The sequence below is a fragment of the Fukomys damarensis genome, unplaced genomic scaffold (genome assembly GCF_012274545.1).
Source record: "Fukomys damarensis isolate Sample0158 unplaced genomic scaffold, DMR_v1.0_HiC HiC_scaffold_12, whole genome shotgun sequence".
NCBI lineage: Eukaryota > Metazoa > Chordata > Mammalia > Rodentia > Bathyergidae > Fukomys > Fukomys damarensis.
In genome coordinates, this window is record NW_022900924.1 from 54,098,720 (window position 1) to 54,120,358 (window position 21,639).

Below are 21,639 nucleotides of genomic sequence, written 5' to 3' on the forward strand. Positions count from 1 at the left end.
TTTTTTTTTTTTTTTTTTTTTTTGAGACAGGGTCTCACTGTAGTTCAGGCTGGCCTTAAACTCACTGCCAACAGAGCCTAGGCTGGCCTGGAAATTGTGGTGATCCTCCAGCCTCGACCTCCCAAGGACTGGGATTATAGGCATGCACCATCACACCTGACTTCAAAGATATGCAAGATTAAAATGCAGAACTCAACTATATTATTTCCTAGTACAGTGAGATAGTCCCAATGACCTTAAATCATCCAGGAAAGCCCACTCTCTTTAAGAAGGCTGAGAACTGTATGATACATTGGTGAATAATTTTAAAGAAAATAGTTAACAGTTCATTTTTATAGAGGTACCATGCCTGGTAAATTCGGTTATGCAGAACTCTTCTCGAAGGAAGAGGTAAATGAGGCCTTCCTGTTTTGCATCCGGCCATGGATTTTGACATTAATGTGGTCTGTCCAGGGCACGCGCTTCCGCCTAGCTCTCACTCCTCAGTCAAACTCCCTCTGTCCCTGGGCGTCAGGCAGCGTCCCTTGGTCCTGTATTGCCCTCTTTTCTCTGGTTCTTCCCTTGCTGCTCAAAGTCTTAAGACTTAAAAAGCAACCTAACCCTGCCTCCTGAAAGCAGTTCACCAAGTGCAGCGCTGCTGTTGGCTGTGTCCTGCCAAGGGGCAGTGGGTGTTCTTGATTTGTTACTCCTCGGCCCTCTGTAGAGCGTGTGCTGTTACAGTTCTTGTCTTGCCTCCTGGCGCTCTCTCTTGGTTTCTGGCTTTACTCCTTGTACTGTTTCTTAGTTTCGTTGCTTGGCTCATTCCCTTCAAGGCTCCTGTGCCTTCTCTGTCTCCTCTCCTCGAGCCTCAGCTAACACAGGCTCAAGTCAGAGAATCTTTCTCTGGAACTTCAGAGCTGTGTATGCAGCTGCTGCCCTGAACATTTGTTAGAAACCCCACTAGTGGCTTTCATCTCTACTCTGCTTCACTACTGCCTTCATTTTGTTTCTTTTTTAGTCTATCTGTGTTTTTTTAAAAAGAGATTTAAAGCCAGGCATGAAGGCACACGCCTGCAATGCCAGTAGTTCAGGAGCCTGAGGCAAAGGAGGATCACAAGTGTGGGCCCGGCCTGGGCAATTTAGCCAGACCCTATCTCATAATACAAATAAATAAAAAGCTAGTGATGTAGCTCCATGGGAAAGCCCTGGGTCCAGTCCCCGGGACAGAGAGAGACAGATTGATTGAGATTAATTTTATGTTGACTTATGGAGTGGTTGAAATTTAGTGAAAGCCCTGGTTCAGCACCTGGAGTTTGGCTTTACAGACTTAGAAATGTAATTGGTATGATGTTTTCCAGGTTCATTAATAGAGAGCATGGATTATATGGCCAAATAATAAATATTCTGTTATATAATGTGCCTCATTTTGTTTATCCATTCACCAGCTAACGGGTGCTGGAGCTGTTTCCATTTCCATTTGTGAGCAGTACTGCTGCGCACATCTGTGCCTGTGTGGACTTGGACCTTGTCACTTCGGAGTGTGCGCCTAGCAGTGAGGTTGCAGATCATGGCATAAGCTCGCCTTAGCCGTTGGAGGAGCTGCTGCAACCTTTTGCATCCTCATAGCAGTGCGGAAGGCCTGCAGCTTTTCTCCATCCTCTGCGCCGTTTGCTGTTGCCCCTTATGCTAGCCGTGAAGTTGGATGTGTGCGGTACTGCCTCACGGAGTGCTCGATGTGCACTTCTTGATGACTGATAAGGAGATTGCACATCTTTGCATGTAGCATCTAGTGGCCAGGTGTGTATCATCTCTGGAGAATGCCTCTGCAGAGCCTTTGCCCATTTTAAAACTGGACTCTTGCCAGGCATGGGGGTGCATGGCTGTCATCACATCACTGGGGAGGCTGAGGCAGGAGTATTGCCATGTATCGCCGTGAGTTCAGGCCAGCCTGTACTACAGTACAAAGTAACACCCTGTTTCAATAAAATTGGGTTATCTTACTTTTCAGTTGTAAGAGTTCACTGTGTATTTGGAGTATAATTCTCAGATATGTGAGTTCCAAATATTTTATTTGGTTGTCTTTTCACTTCATGGCATTTTTCAGGTTTTAGCTTTTTTTCTTCTGTTGCTTACATTTTTTCTTTTCTTTTTCTTTTTTTGCAGTCCTGTGGGCCCACAGCCTTGCACATGCTAAGCACTACCCCCAGCCCTATTTTAGTTCTTTACTGAGTATTTATATACGTACAAATATAGTTTAATTTTTTAGTTAAATTAGTTGCTATACTGGCTACAGAGATTTTCTTAATCTTCATATTTTAATTTATTACACTTTTCCTGACATACAGAAAATAATTACAAGTCAGAAATCTTGTGTCTCTTCTCCCCGCGCACACACGCACTTAGGATCAAACCCAGGCCCTCTGCACTGAGCTATATTCCCAGCCTTTTTCCAGTTTGTAAGTTTTGAGACAGGGTCTCACTAAGCTGCTAGGTTGCCTGGGCTGGGTTTGAATCTGATTCTCCTGCCTCAGCCTCCCAGAGTACTGGGATTACAAGTGGATGCAACTACACCCAGCTCAGATCTGTAATTTATTTTTCCTGTCACTTCTAATTATAAATAAAGTTCTGACCAGGCGTGGTGGCTCATGCCTGTAATCCATGCACTCTTGGAGGCTGACACAGGAGGGTCAGGGCCATCTTGAGCTACAAAGTGAGTTCAAGACCAGGGCAAACTACAGAGCAAGATCCTATCTCCATCCCATCCCCCCAAAAAAGTTATTTTTATAAAAGAACTACTGTTTTCATGTAGTTTTAAATGATTTGGTAATTTCATACTTAACTCTTAAACCCACCTGAGCTATTCCGAAATACACTGTGAAATCGATGTCAGCTGTTAGCGTGTTGCCCCCCAAAGCCAGTGTGCTAAAGCAGTGACACCGATTGTTTCACAGTTGTGATAGGCATTCAGGTGCAACTTGGGCGATCGGGGCTGGGCTCTGGATTTGTCAGGAGGCTGTGGTCGTCTTTGGGCCTGACCCAGAAGGATCCCCATCCTAGCAGCCTGCTCACCAGGCTCTTGGTGTAGTTCGGTTCCTTTTGGCCATTTGGACCCCAAAGCCCTGACTTCCTGCACTGGTGGCTGGAGGCCGTTCCAAGAACGTCTTCCAGTGTGGCTGTGGGTTTCCTCAAGCGGGAAGTGGGCAGGAGGGCTGGGAGCTGCAGGTGGTGAGGTACTGCACCTCTCTCGTATGGGAGGACAATGAGACCTCCAGCTGCCTAGAAAGGGGGATGGCAAGGGCTAAAGAAAAAGACCACAGAGGCTTGCGTGATCTCACAGTGCCTGGGGGCAGGGCCAGTGCCTCAGAGTGGGCAAAGATAGACATCCCGAGCTGGCCACTGCTTATTGGATGCACACAGTAATTGGAGGGAGCAACGAGTGACTTAGGGGGCAGTGGTGAGCCTGTGTTGATGAGGGCGGTAAGGAGAGCATTCTTACAGTACTGGGTGGGACGAGAAACCTTTCTCGTGTGTTACTCCTTGGTTCCTGAAGAACCTGGAGGTCTTCAGCTGATGTACTCCCACCCTTGAGCGCCACAGCGTCACAGGACCATGAGGCCTCCGCTGTGACCAGAGACAAACGGAGTTCTGTTTCCTCTTGTCATAGCCGGCTTGCGGGCAAGGTGACATTGAGCCTTGGACAGCCATAGTCATACTTTAATTAGGAAATGATTTTTCCCCAGAATTATGCAGAATGGCTCTCAGTACTCTTCTTGTTCATTAGGAGCAGAGTGTACACAGACTGGATGGGAGGGATAAAAATTGACCCGAGTGACCCAGGTTTGAAATTTTGCAAAGTCTAGAGGAGAAACAGATGTTGGGAGTAAAGTCACACATTGGACTATCGGTGTGCCCTGCTTACACAGCATGAGTTTTAGGTGGCGTGTCCAGGTGGCCTGCCAAGGTGAGGGTTGGAGCCTAGGTGGTTGCCCGCTTGGTACTGGGAATGTCTTCTCTTACTCACCCCTTTCCGTCAGCTCAGCTCTCTGAGAAAGGCGGGGCATCGTTAGCTTCATACTGTTGGAAAAGTGAAAGGTGAAATGAATTGGCCAAGGTTGCACAGCTATTAAGTGGTAGCACTTTCATTCCTAGGACCATAGAATGAATAATTATTTATCTTTGCAGTACTGGAGATTGAACACAGGGCCTTGCGCATATCAGGCAGCGGCTCCGTCGCTGAGCTGCACCCTGAGCTCCCAGGATTGCGAGTGACAGTGACCAGCTCAGTGTGTGCTTGGTGTCATGGTTTGCTGGCGTTCTCATTCATGCAGCAAACTCTTCTGCGCCTCTTCCAGCTGCGAAGCACTCTGTCGGTGAATCCAGATCAGTGCGTGTACCCAAAGAAAAAGGTGGGAACTCCCAGGCTTATTTTTGGAGGATCCTCAGAGGAGTCAGGAAGAGCCTCAGCTGCATTTGCAAAATTGCTTATGATGATCTTTTTGAAATACTGAAGTTGGTAACTGAATTAATTCATTTAGCCTTACATTTTTCTTCTTTTTGCAGCACTGTGTACTCATGTGACACAGGCTTTGTTTGCTATTTATGAGAAGGATCATTTCCTCTGCCTCCTTTTTCATAGTGAATGCTTAGCGTTTACAAAATGAGCTTGCCCATTGTTTTTATAAGCTTCATGTCAGCTTCCAGGGAAAGTTACAAATCTATAGTCATGCTGCCCATTTATAAAAGGGAGACGGGAAATGGCCCCAGGAGGAGTTAAAGTAAGACAGGGCGAATGAAAGGCTGTCTTTTCCTATTTGGGGCTCCGTGTTGGCTGACTGCTGCTGACACCAGGGGGAACTCTTTTCCTCAGTAGCAGATAGTTCTGCCTCTCCATGAGCAGCAGAAGTTTGCAGGTGTGTAGTATAAATGGTCATCTTTGTGTTCAGACTTGATGTCTCCCCTTGTACGTTCTCTGCTGGAAGGAAAAGTACCTGTCCTAATGGGCAAGGAGAACCCTGAAATGTAACTTAGTATTTACAGTCTTGAAGGGTTTGCCTGTAAAATTGGGCTTGGTTTCAAGAAAAAGTCATAAATATCTGCAGGGATTAAAAGGAAAGTTGAATGCCTATTTTTGTACCCATTTTTGTTTTCCCTATCTAAAATCTATAGGTGTCCCCCCCAAGAAATAATAAAATAAAATCTATACGCGCTGATTTTTTAAAAAGGAAAGACAGTTTATAGGCATTTAGCTGAAAATTACAAAGTTCTGTTTCAAAATGTAGTAAGAACAAGCCTTGTCTATCAAGGGCCTTTAGATAGCCCCTCCGCCAGGATCTCTGACTGCTGATCACGGCCACACCCCCTTACGCCAGAAGTAGCCAGAACCATCTTCGCTCCTGGCAGTTAGGGTTACCTCTTCAGCGGAGGGGATGCTGTAGACAGCGGGGTTAGGTAGAGATATCCTAGGCCATCACCCAGGGCTGGCCCTCAGGAGGTCCGTGCAGAGGGTGAGGACATCGCAGCTGTGGCCAGATCTGCGTGCTTCCCCAGGGGATAAATGGAAGCCTGAGATGATCAGTACCACCCTTTTGAGATTTCCCATATAAATAAACCATCGTCTCATAGGGGCTGGGCTGTCCTCTCCCCACTAAGGCTAAGGGGATTAAGACTACAGATTATGGACCATAATCATCCACGGGCCCTGCTGCTACTGGGTCCATTTACCTAAGCAACTGTACGTGTAATCTTATTGGTTGATCATAAGTTTGACCCACATTGTGCCCAGGATTTTGCTCTATAAAACTTTTGCGAAGTGGGCTCATTGGGAACCCACTTTCCGGGCCCTTCTGCCCCTCAGGAGCTGTCTCCCCCTCAATAAATTTCCTACTTTTAAAAAACAAAACAATACCAGGCCTTGAGTAACAAGATTTAATTTTTTAATTTCTTTACATTTTTGCTCTATTTTACTTTTTGTTCTGTGTGTCTGTTTAACATTCTTTATTCAGTCCAAGTTTCTAGTCCATAATTACATCCATCATGAGGAGTTGTACATGTCACATCTTCATCATGTCCTTTTTAAAGAAACTCTTAGTTTTGTCTTTAAATAGCATAAAATGTTGGCCCTTCTGCACGCACTTCAGGGGAACCGCCTGCTGCCTCTGTCCTGGCCGAGCTTTCCACTGTACAAAGGCTGCCCCTGCTGAAAGATCCTCACCCCGTCAGTCGGTGTGCAGATCATGTATTATAACTAGACAAACATGAGCTTTTCTTCAGTAGATTTCTCTTTAAATGATTACTTGAAGTCATTTGTGCTTGAGCTCAGAATTTTCCTTGTGTGGGCTGCAGCAGAGCAAAGTCCTCCCAATTCAGTGGAGAAAACCTGATTAATTCTGTGCGGGGCTGCGCAGACCACACTGAGCCTGCGGTACCAGGAGAGCTTGGGCCGTAAGGCTCTGTGCTGTTTGAATCCGCTAGCCGTGGAAATTGTGATCCAGCTCCTTTTTATTTGGATGCTAAGGGAATGCTAAGGAGTTGTCAGAAAGAGATGCATGACATCCATTCTTGGTAGTGTTATTATTTATAATCTTTAGATACCAGTTCTTTGAGTGTTACATCGGTTTGTAGATTTACTCTGTCTTCTACTTGTTTAGTAAACCGTTTTGTTCCCCATGCTCGGGGGACTGAACCCTGGAGCCTCACCCACGCTGGGCAAGTTCCCTACCACTGAGCCACCGCCTCAGCCCAGAAGAGAATGTTCTTTCGTGTGTGTGTGTGTGTGTGTGTGTGTGTGTTTATTTTGTTTTGTTTTTTTGAGACCAGGTCCCATGGTATTACCCAGACTGGCTTTGAACTTGGCAGTCCTGCCTGGGCCACACGGGTAGTTGGGACTGCAGGTATGCCCCGTCGCGCTCAACCAAAGGGAGAATGTTCTCTGTGAGAATGGGGGCACTTTGTGTTCTTCACTAGCTGAGCACACTGCCTGTTCTCATCCTGCTTACTGAACTGATCTGCGAAGCGACTGCAGTGGTTAATCCTTCCTTACAGGTATGTTAAGAAGAAAAACTTGATGTGAATTTGTTGAGAGACAGTGACGAAGGGAGCTCTCCCTGTGCTCTAACCCGGTCGAGAGGCCCCGTCCTCATGTCCTCTTCCACCTGTCACCCAGGGGCCCTGCCCCCGAGCACTGGTGTGCAGAGTCAGAGCTTGGGGTGCGGTTTAGTGTGTGAATTGCTCACCGGCACGCGTTTGTCTCCAAAGTGTTCCCATAACCCACCTGTGGTGAGTGACCATGTCCTCGCGTCCTCGTACAAGCATGGCACCGTCTGCGGGAGCGATACCAGGAATCACAAGTCCCGAGCCAGCTGCGATTTCCATAGTCCATGTCAGATTTCTCTTCCCCGGGGCCTTACCAGTGTTATATGTTCGTTTTGTTTTTGTGGCATCAGAGCGTAAATCCAGCCTTGCACCAAGCTGCATCCCGAGGCTTTTCTTAATTTTTTATTTTGAGACAGGGTTTATCCCTAAGTTGCCCATGCCAGGCAGGAACCGGCCATCCTCCTGCCTCAGCCTCCAAGAGCGTTGGAATTACAGGAGTGCACCACCACACCTGGGTCTGTATTATTTTTAATTGAGAGATAATCGGCTTTAATGGGGAGTTCCAGTAGTTGATTGGGAGTTTGAAGGCATATATATTTATTTTTATACCAAAATTTATGATGAACACTATTATTTAAAAACCAAGAAGCTGGGCATGGTAGCTCACACCTGTAATCCCAGCACTCGGGAGGCCGAGGCAGGAGGATCGCTGTGAGTTCAAGACCAGCCTGGGCTGCATAGTGAGTTCCAGGTCAGTCTCAAGTACATAGTGAGACCCTGTCTCAAAAAAACCAAGAGACTTTTCTCTTGTTTAAATAATAGCATGAGCCTTTGTAGGATTCTGGTTTTTCCAGTGGTTAATATTTATAGCTATTTAGCCAGGCGTGGTGGCGCACGCCTGTCATCCCAGCACTCTGGAGGCTGAGGTGGGAGGATTGCTGTGAGTTCGAGACCAGCCTGGGCTGCATAGTGAGTTCCAGGTCAGTCTCAACTACACAGTGAGACCCTGTCTCAAAAAAAAAAAAAAAAACAGAAAGAATATTTATAGCTATTTTAAGAAAAGGCTTGGATGTTTAAAATTTTTGTTACTCCACCCCTAAGAGATTTCCCATTGGTCAGAGACATGCTAAGAGTGTGGAACAATCCTTGTGTGCTGCTCTGCGTGTGAGCACCACCTTTCCCCCGTGACGCACATGGAGGAAGAGAAACGCTTTTCCACCCTTCTCTTTGCTGCCACTGAGAAGGTTTGGTTTTTGCAAAGGAAGATGCACTCCGTGCTCAGCGCCCCTCGGTGTCTTCTGGAGCCAGTGTGGCCCTGAAGGCAGAGCACAGACCGAGTCGAAGGGGAGGGTGGGGTTGGTACTCTTCGTGCTCTCCTTCTGTCTTGTTCTGGTCCTGGGAAGGTGTCTTGATGCCACATGTGCACAAGTGCACACTGCACCACTGACACGTGAGCCAGGGATGGGGGGTGATGCAGAATATCACTGTGCAGCTCCCAGACTGGCCTCAAACTCTTGGCGATCCTCCTGCCTCAGCCTCCCAAGTGCTGGGACTCCAGGTGTGTGACACACACCCAGCACAGGAATTATTTTTAAGTAAAATATATTGGAAGTGTCTGGGCCTTTCAGTTTACATTATTCCATTTGAAGAGCATTAGATTTATGGGCCCAGGATTTAGCTCAGTGGTTCCCCTGCCTGCCTCACAATCACAAGCACAAGGTCTTGAGTTCAATCCCTGGTACCAAAACAAAAACTGCGATCTCCTGAAAAGCATTAGATTTATAAGATAAGAGACACTTAGAAAACTAATGTAGAAAACGAGCCTTTTGCCTACTGAAGAATTGAACTCTAGTAGAAGTAGAGAACCAGGATTTGTGAAACACATACCATGCTGAAGTATATTTCCAACACACAGGGTTTGAGATACATTTTCTCTTATTCTGTCCTAATTATGAATGTGCAAGGTGGTTGTAGCAGATGCCGGAGTCTCCTTTTCCGGACTGTCATCTTCCACTGGGCAGGTAAATGATATGAATGTTTAGGTTGCTTCCACCTTTGGACTATGGTGAATGACCCTGCTGTGAAATTGGTATACAGGTACCTGCATCCCTGCTTTCAGCACTTTTTGTGTACACACACAGACGTGGAGTGACTGGGCCATCTGGTAATCCCGCATCTAGTTTTCTTTTTGGAGGCATTGCCATAACGTTTCCATAGCAGCTGCACCGGTTCCCATGCTTCCTGGGTGCGGGTGGAGTTCGGGTTTCCCCCCAGTCTCCCCGCATACGCTGTTCTCATGCTGACCATTCTGCTGGGCTGGAGTGGGCGCCCGGTGTGTCTCAGGAGGGCGACCCCCACATGGCTGTGTGTTGGTGGGAAGCAGGTGTCTGTCACCTCGTGTGAGCTTCGATGTGGAAATGCTTTACTTCCTTGGAGCCGGATCGATCTGTTTCCCGGTCCAGCAGCACCACCTCTCTGGGATACGAGTAACCTAATTCGGGAAGGGGGCTTGTGGGAAACTCAGTCCCACGTCCCCGGGGAACATCACTCAGTCCTCACACTGGGAAATTGTTAGCAAGTTTCATTCATTCATTTTTCTTTTCAGTGCTGGCAGTGGAACACAGGGCCCAAGAATGCTAGGCGGGTGCCCTACCATTCCGCTGCTTCACCAGCACATTTTGTAATTTTCATTTATTTTCATTTTTACGTGTTTCTGGAGCCCAAGCGATCCTCCCTCCTTGGCGTCCCAGTGGCTGGGACCCCAGCCAGTGCCGCTGTGCCTGGTCAGGTCCTCTGTGCCCACTGCCTGTTCAGCAACCTTGAGCACTTGTTAAATGTTTGATGTGTTGTGAAAATAACGGTGTTAAATTGGGAAGCGTGAAACAGTGAAAGGAACAAGATAAAAGCCAATGGTTATTTTTCCATCTTGTGATAATAACAGTTACTATTTTATATGCTTTTATTTTGTCATGTATTTTATGTACTGTATAATATGAAACCTGTATTTTTTGTTGTTTGTTGCATTTTTTTTTTTTTTTTTTTACCAGAGATCAAACTTAGGACCTTGCACTTGAGCTAAATCCCTGGCCCAAAACCTGCAATTTTAATAATTGTAATAAGCACTCCCCCATATTGTTAGACACTCAAAAACATTTAAATTGGTGAATAACATTTCGTTTAGCCTGTCCTTTTTCTGTTAATAGTGCTGCAGTGGACGTGGTTGTACATGGCCTTGGCCTACATTTCTGATCATTTGTTTTACATTGAATACCTAGAAGTGAGATCATCAGGCTGAAGAACTTGAACTCTTTTAAGGCTCTTGGCATATGCCCCCCCATTGAGTTTATTGGTACATTTAAAGCAAACAGTACAGTTACATTTATCATTGGGATGTTGTGCCTTTACATGATAGCTCTTGGTTCTTGTTTTTTCCCTGTACTCCTGCCCTCTCTTCATCCCCTCCACTCTTCCCTATTTACAAAGACTTTGTTTCCATTTTTTCTTTTCACATTTTTTCTTTTCCTTTATTTCCTTTCCCCTCCCCTTCCTACTTCCCCTTTAGCCATTTTCTTCCTATTTCACCCTCATTTATACCATTTGAGCCTTATTTACACTTTTAGTTTTTCACACCAGAGAAACTATTCGGTATTTACTCAAGTGTGTCCTATTTATTTCACTTAAGAGTATATCCTCAATGCGCATCCGTTTAGCTATAAATGCTTGTAGCTTCTTCTTTATGGCTGAGTAGTACTCCATTTATAGAAAAAACACATCTTCTTTATCCAGTCTCCAGTTGATGGGCATTTGGGTTGTTTCCAAGTTTTAGCTATTACTAACTCTGCCACTATAAACATGGGTGAACATATATCACTGTGGTATGATTGTTTTAATTCTTTTGGAAAGATACCCAGCAGAGGGATAGCTGGGTCAAATGGGACCTCTAATTATAGTTATTTGAGGTATCGCCATATTGATTTCCACAGCGGTTGCACTAGTCTGTACTCCCACCAGCAATGAAGAAGGGTTCCTTTCTCCCCACAACCCCACCAGCATTTTTTACTGGTTGATTTCTTGATAGAAGCCATTCTTTTAGGTTAAGGTGGAATCTCGGTGTTGTTTTCATCTGCATCTTGCAAATGATCAGTGATGTTGAATTTTTTTATATATTTATTGGCTGCTTTTACTTGTTTGAGAAATGTCTGTTCATTTCAGATGCCCATTTTTGAATCGGGTCTTTCTTTTTGGGGTGTCTGATTTTTTTGAGTTCTTTATATACTCTAGATAGTAGTCCTTTGTCTGAGGAGTATCTGGTAAAAAAAATTTTCCCACATTGTAGGTTGTCTCTTAGCTTTGTTGGTGTTTTCTCTTGCACTGCAAAAACTTTTTAATACAGTGAGATCCCAGTTTCTTTGTGCAAGTTTGAGAGCTGCTGAGTCTTCTATGCCAATGTCTTCAAGAGTTCTACCTAATTTACTTTCCACTAAGTTTAGTGTTTCTGTTTTGATATTTAGATCTTTAATCCACTTGGATTTTAGTTTAGGGCATGGTGAAAGGTAGGGGATCTAGTTTTAATCTTTGGCAAGTTGAAAGCCAGTTTTTCCAACACCATTTATTAAAGAGGCTATCTTTCCTCCATTGAGGATGGTTGGTTCCTTTGTCAAGGATGAGGTAGCTGAGTGTTTTTGGTGCTGTTTCTGCATTTTCTAATCTATTCCACTGATCCTTGGGTCTGTTTCTTTGCCAGTTCCATGCTGGTTTTGTCACAGTGTCTTTGTAGTATAGTTTCAAGTTGGGAATTGTGATACCCCCTGCATGTCTCTGTTGCCTAGAATGGCTTTTGCTATTTTAGGTCTTTTATGGTTCCAAATGAATTTTTGGATTGTTTTCTCACGTTCTGTGAAATATACTGTTGCAATTTCAATCAGGATTGCATTGAATCTGTATAGAAGTTTTGGAAGTATGGCCATTTTCACTATGTTGATTCTTCCTACCCAGGAGCAAGGGATGTCTTTCCATCTTCTATCTTCTTATATCCTCTTCTCTTTTTTCAGAGTGCTGTAATTTTTAGTATAGATGCCTTTTGCCTCCTTCATTAGACTGATTCCTAGATATTTCATTTTTTGGGTGTTATTGTGAAAGGAATTGTTCCCCTAATTTCTCTCTCAGTGAGTCTGTTATTTTTGTACAAGAAGGCTATTGATTTTTGAGTATTGACTTTGTATCCAGCTACTCTACTGAATCTGTCAATTAAGTCTAGGAGTCTTTTGGCAGAGTTTTTTGAGTCTTTTATGTAGAGTATCATATCAACAAATAGTGACAGTTTAACATCTTCCTTTCCTATTTTTATTCCTTTTATTTCTTTCACTTGTCTAATTACTGGGGCTAATGTTTCTAGAACTATATTGAACAGGAGTGGTGATAGTGGACACCCTTATCTTCTTCCTGATTTTAGCATGAAGGTTTTCAGTTTTTAACAATTAGAATGATATTGGCTGTTGGTTTTTCATAGATAGCCTTTATTGGGTTGAGATAAAGACCATCTAGGGCCAGACATTTAGCTCAGTGGTGCCACCACCTGCCTTGCAAGCATTTGATCCCTGGTACCAAAAACAAAACAACAAACAAATAAATACCATCTATTACAATTTTCTATAGGGTTTTTATCATGAATGGGTGTTGAATTTTGTCAAATGCTTTTTCTGAATCTATTGAGATGATTATATAGTTTTTGTCCTTGACTCTGTTAATATAGTATTACCTTTATTGATTTACCTATGTTGGACCATCCTTGCATCCCTGGAGTAAATCCGACTTGGTCAAGGTGTATGATCTTCTGTATTCTGTTTGCCAGTATCTTATTGAGGATTTTTGCATCTATATTCATTAGAGAGATTGGCCTGTACTCTTTTTGGGGGGGGGTCTTTCCCTGGCTTTGGAATCAAAGTAATGCTTACTTCCAGGAATAAATTTGGAAGTATTGCTTCTCTTTCAATTTCATTGAAGAGTTTAAAGAGTAGCAGCAAGAGTTCTTCTCTAAATGTCTTGTAGAATCCAGCAGTGAAACCATCAGGACCTGGGCTTTTCTTTGTTGGTAATGTTTTAATTACATTTTCAATTTCGCTGAATGTAATTGGGTTGGAGGTTGTTTTTTTTTAGGACTTGAAATACCTCACTCCAGGCTCTCCTTGACTTGAGGGTTTGTGTTGAAAAGTCTCCTGTGATTCTGGTGGGCTTTCCTCTGCATGTGATTTATCTGTCTTTTTTTTTTTTTTTTTTAGGGGTTAAACTTGGGTCCTAGCGCTTACAGGGCAGGTGGTGGAACCACTAAGCTAAATTCCCGGCCCCATGTGATTTATTTCTTTTCTCTAACTGCTTGTAATATTTTGTTCTTCTGGTGGGTTTCTGGGATCTTGATTATTATATGTCTAGGTGTAGATTTTTTTTATCATGGCTAGTTGGAGTCCTGTATGCCTCATTTATATGTATGTCAAATTCTGCCCCTCTCTTTGGGAAGTTTTCTGTCATTAACTCTGTGAACAGCTTTTTTATGTCATCTGTACTTTCTCCTGCTACTTCATGGATTCCTATCAGTTTTATATTATTCTTCTTTGCATCATCTAAGAGTTGTTGGATTGATTTCTCATGATCCCTTACTCTTTTTAAGAGATCTCTCTTTTCATGGTCACTGACCACAATCCTATCTTCTATATCTGAAATTCTGTCTTCACAACATTCATTCTGCTTTGAATGTTTTCTATAGAGTTTTTAATCTCTTGGCTATCTGTTTAAATCTGTTTCATGGATTCCATTTCTTTCCTATGTTGAACATTCAAGGTTTCCATTTCTTTCTTATGCTGGGGTATTCATGGTTTCCATCATGGTCCTGAGCTCGTCTATTTTCTTATTTGTTTCTATTCTAGAGTCTCAAATCATGTCTTTCATTCTTCTCACCATCTCTGTGTTATCTGGGGAATTATTTCTATTTTGAGTTTTTCTAGAGCCTCATTTTTCTGTTTTGTTATTTTCTGTGCTATCAGTTCAGGGTGTCCAGATAGTCGACTGTCAGACTTTTCCACTTCATTTCCCCCAGAGTTTACCTTTGGTGAGGTGGAAGTCTGGGTCTGGGTCTTGTTTAAATATCTTCTCATTTCTGTTTTTGTCATTGGTACTGTCCTTGGTTTAATTCCTGGGTTAGTACTTCAATCTTCCCTATATCTGGTCTTTAGGTTTTGAGTCTCTAATGTCTCTGAGTCGAATTCATTTTCATTATACCAGGGAGGACGACTGATTAGATCAATCACAACACTTTAGCCCAGGTGATACAGTCAGCATCACAATAGCATCAAGCACAGCTTAGAAAATGACGATTTGTGGTAGTTATTAATCTATCACCTTTAACTGTGAATTAAATCAAAGTCCAGGACCAGCCCATAGTATGTTTATAGCAAATAAACTCTTCAATGTAGCAATTTTACCCTTCAGGGTGGGGATTTAGAAGGAGTTTGGGTGGGGGTAGATAGATAGGATAGAGAAGGGTTGGAAGTGAGGTCAGAGGACACAGGAAGATCACACAGACTCTAGGGAGCTGTTGAAGAGAAGAGGAGAAGATAGATCAAAATGTACACAAGAACAAACTGACAGCAACAGAGACTGTAATCACTTTCTTTTAAAACTAATGGCAATTGAGAGAAGGAAAAAGAAGAAAAATAAAAGAAAGAATAAATTTAATTAGGATAGGAACAGGAACAAAAAGGGAGAGTAATGGAGATCAAGTTGGGGGAGAGAGAGAGAAAGGAAGATAAAGAGAATATTTTTAAAAGGAAAAATGAGAAAAGAAAAAGATTAAAAAAATTTAAATGAGAAAAATGAGAAAAATATTACTGTGAAAATAAAAAATACAAATGGAAACAGAGGGCCCCCTTCAGGGTATGCCTCTGCTGACACAATAGACAGCGTGGGCAGGAGTGTGCAGGTCCGAGTTCATTAGTCTCAGCAAGCCAGCAGCTGTTGCCTGAGGTTCAGGCTGATCTCTGGCTGTGAGGCCCAAGTTGAGATCTCTGACCACCTGCTGGGTTGAACTCTGCAAGGTTCTACTGCAGGTTCCGGCTGTCTTTCCCCAGAACTTAGAAAAGGTTCCAATATGAGGTGCTGGACCCTCCGACTTACCAACAATGGTGGTGTAGTGTACCTTAAAACAGATTTTCTTCACTTTTCCGGTGGACTTCAGTTTTCATCTAGGAGCCTCAGAGAGGCCCTTTTTCTTGTTGGGGGGCAGTGCACAGACACTGTTTTGTGCGTGGCTGGGCTCCTCTGGCGCACTGGGTTAAAGGGGCGATTCTCAAGCTGCTGCCGGGCTCCCCTAGTGTGCTGCTTTGAAGGCTTGGCATATGCTTTTTGGTGTGGAGTATGACACCGTTTGTTTTAGCTGCGATTTGTGTGCGCATGTGGGCTGTCCTGTAATAGCATCGTTCTACTGGAAGATTCTGCTTCTCCTTTTCGGTTAATTTATTTGACAAATATTTAATGAGCTCCTGTTGCATCCCAGGCCACAGTCACTGTGCTGTGGGAAGTTTTTTAAAAAAATAAATTGCAAGGCCAGGGATTTAGCTTAGGCACCATGACTTCCTTGCAAGTGCATGGTCCTGAGTTCAATCCCTTGTACTGCAAAATATTAAATTAAATTTAAAAATAAAATGCACTGGGCATGGTTGCGCACATCTTTGATCCCAGCACTTGGGAGGGTGAGGCAGAAGGATTCCCACAAGTTCAAAGCCGGCCTGGACTACATAACAAGGCCCTGTCTCAGAATAGCCAGATAGGTCGATAGGTAGTTTAATCATAAACTTCTCCAGGTCCTTAAACTTCTCCAAATGCAAGTACATCTTTAAAAAATGTTTATCTTGGGCTGGAGATTTAGCTCAGCGGTACCCCAGCCTGCCTCCCAAGCGCAAGGTTCTGAGTTTGATCCCGGTACCAAGAAAAAAAAATGTTTATCTTAAAGTACAGTAGTAAATCTGAATGTCCTTCCACATGTAGATGCCAAGTTGCAGGTGTTCAGGATTCATGTGTGTGTGGATTATTGTTTCCTGGGTCCCCTAGAAAGTGGACTCTTGACGCAGGATCAGGCCATGTGTGCTTTACTGCTTTACTGCGGGGATCTCGGTGGTGCCGTGGGAAGCTCAGGACGGCAGGCTGGGTTGGGCCCTCTTCTCACTTGGATGCTGCCACGGGTTCACTCAGTCCAGGGTCACAGCTGGCCGCTACTGGAGGGTCATGCAGCGGGGACAGGGAGCAAAAGGAGGTGCCGTGCGGCAGTCTCCGCCTTCTCTAGATATCACTGTTTCTTCTGGGGCCACGCAAGCCACACTCCCTTCCTCATGCTCTGTGCTCTTTGTCGTGGGGAATGAAGCAGAGCAGAGCCTCTGCCTGGTCGAATAGGGGTTTGGGCGCTTACTGCACTGTCTGCGGTGTCTGCTAATTGGGGTTCCCCACGGCAGTGGAGCTGTACACCTATATTCGTGTTTATTTTTTACGATACCATGGATCGAACTCAGGACCTTGTGCTCGCAAGGTGGGCTTGGCACCCCTGAGCCACATCCCTGGCCTTACACATGTGTTTCTTTGGAAGGATAGAGACAGACTGCAGTGGCTTCGCCCTTGCAGGCCAAGGGTCTCCAACCCTGCAGACTGGAAGCCAGGAGCCCCGGAGGCGTGGTCACGGGTCACACCACAGTCAGCCGGTCTGAGAGCTCGGGTTTGCAACCTAGCCAAGGCAGCAGGCAGGTAGGAAAGGAGTGCAGCTCCTCTCTCTGGCTGTGGCTACCCTTTCACGCTCCCAAACATGCCCAGAAATAGCATCTGCTGGGCTGCAGGCCCACACACGCCCACACTGAGAGCAACTCCAGGCCTGTGACTCCTCCTTGCGCTGGACCCACTGCCCTCTGTCTCCCCTGAAGCCTGAGCTGTTTGCCTCCCTCCTCCCTACCCAGCGCTCAAGCACTCAGAGCCGTCCTGCCTCCGCCCACCCATCTAGCCACCCTGTTTCTTCCCACCTCTGTCACTGCCAGCTGGCCTGCGCTCCTCACTGCGCTAAACTGTTTTTTTTTTTTTTTTTAATTTAGTGGAAACTTCTCAGTTTTCATCTTCTTTATTACCTACCTCTTCAGTAGCACTGCACTTTTGATCCCAGGCTCATCTTGGAACTCTGGTTTCTGTCTTTCCCTGACTCTGGTTCTCTTCCTTCTACTTCCCTACTCCTGATCTCCCACTTCTCTTACCCTTCAAACTTTTCCTTAGCTGTCTGTGACCTGGGGCCCCATAACACTTCCAGGAGATCTTTTAGATCGTCCTCTGTGTTCATGCTGCTGGCGGCCACCTCCATGTCTCAGCCCAGGCCTGCACCGTGATGTCCATGTCTTACTTTTCTCACTGCTGAAATAGATATGTGACACCCAAAGTTAAAGGAGGAGAGGTTTATCTGGCACACAGTTTGTAGAGCTTTCAATCCCTAGTCAGCTGGCCCCCAGGCAGGTTAGCATGGAAGAGGGGCATCACAGAGGAGAAACAGTTCATGGCAGAGCCGGGCAGACAGAAAGCAGCAAGCAGCAAGTGACAATAGCAGTTTCTTTCTGTCCCTCTATAGTGTGTCTAGGCTACCAACCCTTAGAGCAAGTGGCACTCACACCCAGGACTATGCCAGACCAATCAGTGGACTGATTTAGTAATCACACACCCCAGATGCAGCCACCTCTGAAAAGCCCCACCAAGCCCACATGAGGCTTTGAGGGACATCCAGACACCGTCATGACAGTACAGGTCCTGGAGGTCCCTAAGCCCAGCATTTTAAACTGGAACGAGCTTCAGGGCAGCATTCACTACCTCCCCGCTGCTCAGAAGGGATCTGAGTGTTGCCCCTTGCCCCTCTGTCCTCTCTCCCTTCATGTGCCCCCACTTCCTGCCATGGCCATCCAGTCACAGCAGAGTCCTGTCCTGTGTGGGATGAAAGCCTCTGTATTTGACCACTGGAAGTGGTCCTGTCCTTTTTCCTTCTAGCAAGGGCTGCTGCCTGTCTCTTTAAGGAGATGTCATCCTAGATTTGGTCATGGGTCTCAGATGGAGAAGTACTGCATTCTGAACTTGCCTGTACATTCAGTGGGTTTTCAGGGTGCTTTGTATGTAGAAGATGTGATTTAATTTTAAAGGCTTCTATATATCTTAAGTTTAAAAGGTTAGGAGATGTTATAAAACTAAACCTAATACTCTGACTTGGCATATAGTTCAGTTAATCAGCTATTTTGTTTGTCTGTTTGTTTCAGATCTTTTCATTGGTGCACACTGATTGTGCCGATTATGGGTTCCATTTTCGCAGATTTGTTCCTGCACATTGCACACTTGGCTCATTTTCACCCCTGTCCCATCCTCTTCCCGGTTTCACACTTGGGGTGATCATAGCCATTCCCCCTGTTCCCCATCCTGCCAGCCTCCTCCCCCAACCATAGTCCCTTCTTGTCCAACAGCCTGCCTCCTACTTTCTGGCATTTTTTAAAGATTCCACATGTAGGGGAATCGGCAGTACTTATCTTTCTGAATCAGGCCTGTTTCACCCAGCATGATCTCCATGTTCATCTGTTTTCCTGTAGATGACAAAGTCTTGTTCATTGTGGCTGGATAATGTTCCGTTGTATTTCTGTACCACACAGTAATCAGCTTTTTTTTTTTTTTTTTTTTAATAGACTGTCAGCTTCCAGGGCAAAGTCCCAAGAAAGCGTTAACTAGTTTAGAAGATCAGAATTATACCCAATTTGTAGAGGAGTGAAGTTGGTGAAAGACTAAAGAAGAAATTAACTTTTTCATGGCCTGTTTTTCAGTCTTAATTTGTTTAGACCAACAACTTCTGTTTCATAGAACACAAAATAGGATGATATAGTCAGATATGGTGTGGTCCCACTTTTACCAGTAGATTTTGTTAATGTTAACAGGCACATAAAAATCTATAGAAAGTTCATACTTTTGGGGAGTGGCACTGGGGGTTGAACCCAGGCTCTTTGCACTGAGCCGCATCCCCGGTCCATTTTTTATTTTGAGACAGGGTCTCACTAAGCTGCCCAGGCTGCAGTCCAACTCGGGATCCTCCTGTCTCAGCCTCCAGAGTGCTGGGTATGAAGCACGAGGTTGGAGGTACTACACAAGTCAGACACAGGTAGAGTATTCCTCATCAGGAGCACTTGACCGGAGGAAGTTTAGTATTTCGAGTTTCCAAGGTTTTTGGAGTTTGGAATATTCGCATGAACTTTTCTGGCTGAGCAGCCCTAGTCCAAAAATCACGAATGCAAAATGAAACTCCTTGAGGGTCATGACAACACCCAATAAGTTTCAGAATGCTCCCGAAGACAATATTTTGGATTTTGGATTTTCAGATAACAAGCGTTCAATCCGTAACGAGATGGAGGACACAAGACAAGATGTTTAGTCACACTGCTCCCTACACTGGCCACCAGGTGGCGCAGTCGTTCCTCGCCGACTGGTTGCAGCGATTGCAGTGAAAAGGAGGAAGGACAGGGAGGGACTGCTTGGGCAGCTGCTCCAGAGGTTAAAGTGTTCTCAGGTTGGTTCTTGGGACCTGGAGACAACAGCTTGATAGAGTAGAAACAGACCAGTGGTGTGTCCGTGCTTATTTGAGTTGCTGGTTCTTTGGGGCCTAGTTTTACGCTGTTATTAAATAAACCATGTCAGTAGCCCCGTTGTAATTTTTTACTCAACTCTTTGTCAATATATGTGTGAATAAAAACTAATAACATTAGGAAACGGAGCACAAAACATTGCAGCATTGCGGCACATGAAGACACTTTGGATTGTTCTTGTGGATGACGCTACTGATTGGGGGGGCATGGAGCTGGCACTTGAACCCCGGCTTCACACATGCGAGGCGAGCTCTGGGGTGGATGCTCGTAACAGTCGCTGTGAGCTACTGAATGACTTTCTAGCTTTGTTTTTTGAGATAGGGTCTCACTATGTGGTCCAGAATGAGTTTTGTGGCCTTGAACTCTACTCATGAGGATCCTCCTGCCTCAGCCTCCCAATTGCTGGGATTATAGGTTTGTTTTCTTTGATTGCTGAAATATTAATGAAATACATTCTCTTTGTTTTTCTCGGGTGTAAATCATATCCGGTGTGAAGGAAGTTTCTCCCCACAGAGCACATGCATTTGAGCATGTGCAGTTCTGGAACCAGGACTTGAACTGTAGTGGAGTTGATGCTTTCACTGCACGCTGACAGCCAGGAATGAACACCAGAGACTCTGGGTGGAGGAGGAGGAGGACCTCCCAAGATGGTGAGTTAGGGACCACCTTCACCCGCAGAAGAGACAGATGCCTTGGGCCTGCACTGCTTGAGTCCTCTTGAGGACTGGCAGAGTGTAAATAAGCGTTTCAGAGCTGTAGGGTCAAACCAACAAGCAATGAGTTTTGTGGGCAACAGCAGGGAAGAGGCAGGGTGCGGTGAATCCCCAAAGCAGGCCGAGTGCCCAAGGATTGTGCTGAGATGGGACCTGTGAAGACTGGGATTTCTGTAGCTCCAGAAACTCTTTAATCTTGAAACTTAGGAAACACGCTGGGACCTGGACCAGAATGGATTTCTCCGCTTTTCCGAGTATCAAAGGAACTGAAAGAAATGGCTTGGTTGTGACCTGGAGCTGTGAGTGTGGAAACTCTAGGAAAAACCCAAGGCGCTGTGCTTCTAAAAAAGAATCCTTCTAGATGTGGAGGTTAGAGTGTATTGAAAGCAGAGTTCAACTGGTGCTGTCTAAATTAATGGATTCATTAATTAACAAACCAGGCATAGTGGTGCACGCCTGTCATCCCAGCACTTGGGAGGCTGAGGCAGGAGGATCGCTGAAAGTCAAGGCCAGCTTGGGCTACACAGTGAGACCTTGTCTCAAAAAAAGAGAAAGAAACTTAGTACCATAAGCAAATGTTACAGGACAGGTCCCAAATGAAATCTTTCCAATGGTAAGAACTGTAGCCTCACACCTGCCTGGGGTGGGCAGTGAGAGTGAGCTGTCAAACTCTCCAAAAGCAGGATCTGGATTTTAGAAACCAAAGAATCAGAGACATAGCAAATTGGCCTCATATGTGATGCACCAGAGTGAGGAGGTGTTATCCAAACTGAACACCTGTTTTAGTTCTTTTTGAACTATAAACCAATTCTGTGGATTCACAGTCGTATCAGCTCTTCACTGCTGGGACAAAACGCCTGACACACGCCACTTAAGAATTTACTTGCTCGCGGTTTCCGGCTGGTCGTTGGCTGCAGGGCCGCAGCATCCTGGCAAAAGGGCTGACGGAGGACAGGAGGACGCTGCTCACTGCTCACCTCGCAGCTGGAAGGCAGAGAAGAGGGCGGAGCCAGTGAAGCAGGGGAGGGGCCAGAGGATGGGCGTGGCCGCTCTGGCCCTCGAGCCCCGCCCATGGCCGCTGGTCCCCCTCACAAGTGTGCTGCTTGTCTCAGGTCCATCCAGTTGACAGGATTAGCCAAGGATTGTAAAGTTCTAAATAATATATATATATATAT

The 21,639-nt window shown here is 45.1% G+C and overlaps 1 protein-coding gene across 1 annotated transcript in view; it reads left to right on the forward strand.

Annotated features, from left to right (window-relative positions):
• Osbpl11 (oxysterol binding protein like 11) overlaps positions 1-21,639 on the forward strand; it is a 66,025-nt gene that overhangs the window by 2,521 nt on the left and 41,865 nt on the right. The gene's annotated exons all lie outside the window — the stretch shown is intronic.